A 7,264-nucleotide genomic window follows, 5' to 3' on the forward strand; every position below is an offset into this window, starting at 1 on the left:
TGGCAAAAACCCTTTCTGATTCTGATTCTGATGATTAGTGCCTCTGTGCTGTCTTTCAGTCCAGCTTTGTCCAGCTACTGGTAGGGTTTTTCTCTCACTCATATCCGAGGTATATCTTTAAACCTATGCCCATACTAGGATACAGGAAAAATCAGTCAGGTAATCAGATCCATCACTTACTTCCCTTTCACACCCCCCCCACCCAGTGTACATGACACGTCCTGTACTGGTGAGTTTAAATGTCATGTTCTTTAAATTGATCTACAATCAATATTCAGGCTCTGAAGCAGTCCCACAGTGGCTAATCAGACAACTGAGGCCAGCATGGGTCAAAATATGCAGGATGAGTTGTCAGTTCTCTTACTAAAAGCACATTTTGGTGTAATAGAAATGGAAATTGACTTTCACAAAAATTTGTATGGCATGCATGCAAGTATGATGGCTTATAAAACGAGTTCTGATCCAAATGAAGTGCCTTAAAATCTTTCTCACACTGATATATTCCTGGCAACACTTTATAACAACTACACACTGTTAAGCATTCGTTTGGTATTAGTAAACATTAAATAATCATTTATAAAATATTCCTTAGTAGCGGCTGGTATGTAATTATAAATACAGATGTAAATGCTTTATTTTTCATTTATAACTTTATTGTTATATTATTATATAAGGAATATGTACTAAACATCAAAAACAAATCATAATAGCATTCAAAGTGATGTATTAAAGTAAAATAAAGGTTGGGATGGTAACTCTTTAGCACACAACATGGCAAGTTTGTTTGTTTTTAGCTACTAAACAGGGTGCAACCCAAAATTAGGTCAGCTAATCAAAAACACAACTATAGTAGGGTTTTCTAAATATGTTTATCTGAAGATAGCCAACTAAACTAAAAAATACTAACAATGAAAAGAGGCTGGTGTAAGTGTTGCAAGGCGCTTCCAGCACAGTTAATCCTGGCATGCAATCCAGTTCATTTCAGTTTATTTATATGCCAAGTCACAGCAACAGTTGCCTGAAGGCACTTTACATTGTAAGGTAAAGACCCTGCAATAATAGAAAGAGAATTCCAACAATGGCAACTAGGCTCAGGGAGAGACAGTCATCTGCTGAGGCAGGACAAAAGACACATGGACATAAACATGACTTATGTTTTTTTCTATTTTTGTCATTTAAAATCTAGGTAATGTGTATCCTCTGTTAGTGTTACACTATGCACAGCTGCAGCAGCTGCCTTGCAATGCAAACTGTTTTATATTTAATAATACATAACACATTTAATATGACAACTGCACATGTGCATTTGTGTTTGATTTGCTGATTAAATTAAGCAACAAAGAAGTCACAAACTAATACAAAGAGGCAGAATTCTTTGTGCAAGAATTGCTGTAATACTGTTACATTTATTAGGTTACGGTTTCTTTGCTTTATGTTTTATGTAGTGTTACGTATTTACTAATGTCTTACTAATGCTTAAGAGTGTGCAGTTAATATGAAGTGTTATCTGATTTGGAATTACTTTAATATAATGGGTGCTTTCAAAATGAGTGCTCATGTGTGAAATGTGATCCTGCTCTATTAAACTGAGGCAAGATATACAAAATCATTTGGAGTGTTTGTTTATTGCTTATATCGTGAGTGTGACTTCTTTCTTTTTTTTTTTTTCAGAAGCTCCAAGTTCAATTTGCAGCAAATGTCAAATGTGAATAGATTTTATAGAATCAGCACCTTCAGCGTGTTAATATTAAGACTTTGTAGCTCGCTTATAGATAAATGAAATTCTCAGTCACTGATTTCAGTGGCTCCTTTTGCACCTGCATATCATTATTTTTAGCCTCTTTTATGGTTCAGGGGTCTCTAGTTTTCAACCATTTGCCATGAATTTATTTGTTCACCTTCATATGGTATTCAGAAGGTGACTGTTCACATCTTCTTCTAGCTGTATTTTACAGCTACAGGATAATCTCTCACAGACAAGAAGAGCAGTAACTACAATAATAAAGAGGACGCTATTCTACACTATTCTCTAAAAGAGTAACATGTGGTAATTTAATAAATACACATTTGAGGTTAAAATAAAACTTTTATTATGTGCGATTGATGTTCCTGCTGACAGTGAGAGAGCCTCATTTGTGGAATACTTCTTGACAGAGTGCACTTGTTGCCAGGATAAAATCCTGGCAAATAACCCGTACACAACTATCAGAAGATAAACAATATATTACTTTGTTATTATAACAATTTTGTACAAAGCTCTTCATAATTTGCCTCTTATTTTTCTGACACTGAGTTACACGCCCATGGCAGAACTCTTCTATGCATCTCACTTATTTGGAGAGACATTTGGACACAGTGTGTTGCGTCTCGTTTGACATGTTTTTCATTGGATAAAAATTACGCTTGGCTGATCAACTAAACGCCATTTCATCTTTCAAGATTTAGCCTACACTTTTCCATCAATAATGTGTTTTTTCCAATTTAAATGGATTCTTTGTCTTCACTGATTTATTTTAGGGTTGTTTTTCTGTTGTGTTTCTGTTGTTTTAATAATGGGAGACAAAGGATTTTTTTACTGTTTATTTTCTAGTATTTAGATCCAGTATTTTCGAAGACAGTGTGCTATTATATAAGGGTAGAAATTAAAAGGAAAAATGCTGCAATTTACTAAAACAAAATTTCACAGGAGTGGCAAAATAATATTTCAAAAGGGATTAAAAAAAATAAAAACAAATTATTTAAAGTAATCATCACTAATTCTTCCAACTGTACAAAGCTTTATAAATATAGTATTATAGCTACATTGTGGAACCTCAAAGTTCTATTCCTGTATTTCAAAGTATGTCCACTGAGTTACAACTATGTGTATTTAATAGGTTTATAAACTGAACAAAGGGAGCATGTGCACATAAGTTTCAATACTTTCAGTTATCATTTACATTCCACAGAAAACAGGTCAGTGATCTGTTCGATCTTGAGAGTTCCGTAAAAGTGTGAGCAGGTGAAGCTTTTCCCTGCTGACTTTGATTTGACAGAACTTTGCAGTTAAACATGCAGAGGTGCAAATTTTTATCATTTTCCTTAGTTGTTAAAAATGATGGACAAATGATAGCTGAGATGAATAAAATACATTGCACTCATGAAAACTAATCATAGATCACTAAAATCTTGTTCAGCTTGAGGAATAAACAAACAACTTCCATTAATTCTCAACAACATACCAAAACATAACCATGCAAAAGTTAAAATACTTCACAAAACTAGTGAATACCTGCTAAAATCCCTATTTCATCAGTCTCATAGAAGCAGGTGTTTGCAGAGCTGCAAAGTTATACAGTCATAGGGGAGCATTTTTAATCTGTAAATCTATTTTCCTTCTTAGATCTTCACTAAGTACCTTGGATTTCCTGTTGTTTTGCATATTTGTCAATCCAATGAGTGCTGTCAAAAAATCTTTTTTATGCTGGCAAAGAGAAACGACCGCCTACAGTTAATCATGATCACTAACGAGAAGTTAATTGGCCTTGGCCTTGTCAAGTTAGAATATAACGTAGAACCTTAAGGAGAGTTCAATGAAATCATTAAAAGCCCTTCCATGACATTCACACCCACAATGATATGTATGAAAACTTCTAACCACAACTGTGCAAGACAGTTACAAGTACCTGAGTATCCAATTGCTCAACAGGAACCATTATAAGGATACAGAAAGTTCAGCCACAGCCAAATATCAATAGTATGACAGGTACTGAGAAGCCATCTGACTGATCCGAGCCATCAATACATAGGTCCTACCGGCCATCAGATACCCAACTGGAATGGTACACTGGCCACCAGAGGAGATAGATGCAGCTGATGTGACGAGGAAATACTCCTGGAAAACTGTTTGCTGTGTTCAGACTGTACAAATAAGTCCTAGAGACTGAAGAAGTCACTTGGATGAGTGACAAAATGTTTCTCTCACTGAAAATACTACGTCCAGATGAACAGAATCAACCTTTTGGGTGTCCAAGAGAATATCCAGCATATAGCAGCGGGATGTAAGATCCAAGCTGGAATAGCATATACTAATAGACACAACCAAGTGGTTGGGATAGTGTATGGCAGTGTTTCCCAACCTTTTGGACCCACGGCACATATTTCACATTAGGAAAATCATAGCGGCATAGTGGAATTGGCTCGGTTTGTTCCCAGTATATCTTTTTTGCTTTCTTCTGACCACTACTCATGATAGGGCCTTCATCTGGGTCTGAGTTTTCTCCGGGACCCAGGTCAGACTGACTACTTTTTCTTTTCAAATATTTATCTGTTGCTATTACGCACTGCATTGTCTCACTCGCAGCATGACTATTATGTAATTTCTTCTTCGTCTTGTTCTGTTTTACTGGCAGTTGGCAACCCATTTAATTGGAGCAGGCAGTTGTACTGCCCTCTAGTGGAAGAGAATGTAATTGTTCTCCCGTTACTCAAGCCAGTCGCTTAGAGTACTAATCAGGTGGAACCAGATGATCTTCCATGGCACACCTGATCATTTCTCACGGCACACCTATGTGCCGCGGCACAGTGGTTGGGAAACACGGGTGTACAGGAACACTAGAATCCCAAAGTCAGCAGATTTCTGCTGTTTGGTGAATCTTTGTCCATCTGTACTTCTGAGAAAAAACATAATACCTAATTATCCACTTCTTGCCAATTAATCTACTTTGTTTGCAAATATGTTTCTCCCCTGTGTCCATCACACCATTTTGTTCCTTCACTTGCTTTATAACAGAGATAAGTAAAAGCAAAAGCAAAGCGATTAGTGTATTTGTCAAAAAGTATAGCACAAGTAAAAATCTCACTGAACAACAGCAGTCAGTATTTCAACAAGCACAAGTGCTTTGAGAGGAATTATGTATTCAGCAGCATTGTCATCCAAGTCATTTGCATTTGTCTGTGAAGTTTAGAAAAAAAAATGTGTATTGTAGGGGAGACATCATTTTTCTGAATATGCTTTTCTTGCCCTGATGGATTTCCATCAAACTGGGTTCTTTTTCACCGTGGCAGAAGTGAATTAAACTGTCAATGTTAAGCAAGTTGTGTCATCATGACCTTTCATTCTACTCCCACTGTTATTGTATGTTCAGCAAAGCTCTTTACTGAGGTTCAAAGATATATATATATATTTAGAAACAAAACTGTAATCTTCAAATATTTGTGTTGATCCAATGAACATGGAAATCAATCTTACACTACTCTTGTCAGTCTTCTGTCCTTGAACCATATATTGATTCCCTGCCATATCCCAGTAGTACTCTTCTCCAGCTCATTCTACATAATATCATCTGTAGAAAGCAGATGCCTTTTCATGGATGCCTGGAAGTTAAACTTCATAGTTACACCTGGTAAAGCAGCAATGCTGGTCGTTTTATTAAAGATGAAAGAATTTAGACAGTTTTTAACTCTTAGTGATGCTGCAGTGTTCGTTTGACCTGAAGTATACGGAGTTTAGGACCCAGATTACTCCCAAATTTAAGACCATCTTAGTCCGACAAATATGACAATAACGACGGCCGCTTGCATGTTCTGCAAAAAAATGTGCTTTGTCGTGTATCTGACGGACAAACACCAAACCAGTTCCACATCACTGAAGTTGCACCATTTTTACAAACCAATTCTGGTTCATCTGTTTCACTCAACAATCGGCCATGTGCGTATGAAAACAAAGGCACTGCGCATGCGCGTTTTACTCATATTCTATCGCGATATTTCATTTTCCTATCGTTGCCTAACATTATACCGGTATTACCGTGAACGGTATAATATGGCCCAGCCCTACACTGTAATGTGTAGATCTTGTCAGGATCTATTGGTCTCATATTTCTATTGGTTCCTACATTTTATGACTCCATTACAGCAGCCTTGGTCCCGCTGACCTAAACAACTCTGTTCTCTATATTTCACCCTATGTGTTTCTTTGCATGTTCCTGTTTTCTCCCACACAGTAATAACAGCTCTTTGACCCCAAGCAAAAGCCAAGAGCTAAGAGCAATGCTATGATTGCAAACATAATAGACATATTTTACACTATGTATGTCTTGCTGATAGTTCACCATTGATAAATTAATGTCAGAGAACCCCATCGCCACCCACACAAATATTTGTTACCTATGCAATTACTCACCCACATGTACTTAAGTACAATGCAGTGTGATTACAGAATGCCTCAGCAGCCACGTCATGTGTGACAAGCAAACCTTTTTCACTTGCTATAGAAGCTTGTGTAAGGAGATATGAGGCAGCATGTGATTGCTGATTTTAAGAAGTAAACTGTAAAAGTTAATGTAAAAACTTTGAGAATTATGTCCATAACAAATGACCAGTCAGAGTGGAGTTATAAGAAAGAACCAATGTTACAAATTGGGGGAAAAAAATGTCAAATAGCTGTATTGGAGAGCACATAACTAGAAATGTATGTATGTTTTTTCCTGGTTTGTGTGTGCTGTTATTTTCTTTATTCTTCCACTTAAAATTTTGTAAATTTCTTTAAAGTTATTCTTTAATTATAGTTTGGATTCAGAAAATGTGTTTGTCACTCTCACAGTAATGTGACACCCCTTTTAGATTAATCTATAGATGATGTCTCACTGATTTACTTGACTTAAAGCAGCATGATTTACAGGCACCTCTCTGTACAGTTAAAGGACTACAGTGATAATGCTATGAATAGCAGTCAGTCATGGTCACTCTGCTTTCTGCTCAGGCATATTGTGCACCTCTTCATTACTAAAGTAATTTCCTCAAATAATCCAGGTGAGCGTTTTAAGCACAACCTTGAATTCCATTCAACACTGTTGACAGCAGAGATGTGGATTATAATGCAGAATAGATTTGAGAAATGTTGAATGTTTTGATAGTTTTCTCCTGCTGTGAAACTTGTCACAAGTGGAATCTTTTGTAACTGTGACTCCAAACTTTACAGTCTGTCTTCATATCTGCAGAAGTGGATAGTATTTCACACAAAGAAGACATATTTTGGTTCCACATCACTGTAAGTGAGTGATTTTGATTGTTTATGTGGCCCGGTCTCCGACTGTACTCGGAGGAGCACAGTTTTTATTCTGTAGTTTTGAGTGAAACGGCAAAATTTAACTATTCCACTGGCTCAGCCTAAAACTGCCTTTCAGGGTCTGAGACAACAGTAACTTTCATATATACATGTTAAATTCAAACAGTATAGACAACAGTAGTGACCTGTCAAGAAACAAATACAACAAAAAAGAGA

This window comes from Simochromis diagramma, unplaced genomic scaffold, assembly GCF_900408965.1.
Source record: "Simochromis diagramma unplaced genomic scaffold, fSimDia1.1 OVJJ01000304.1, whole genome shotgun sequence".
Lineage (NCBI taxonomy): Eukaryota > Metazoa > Chordata > Actinopteri > Cichliformes > Cichlidae > Simochromis > Simochromis diagramma.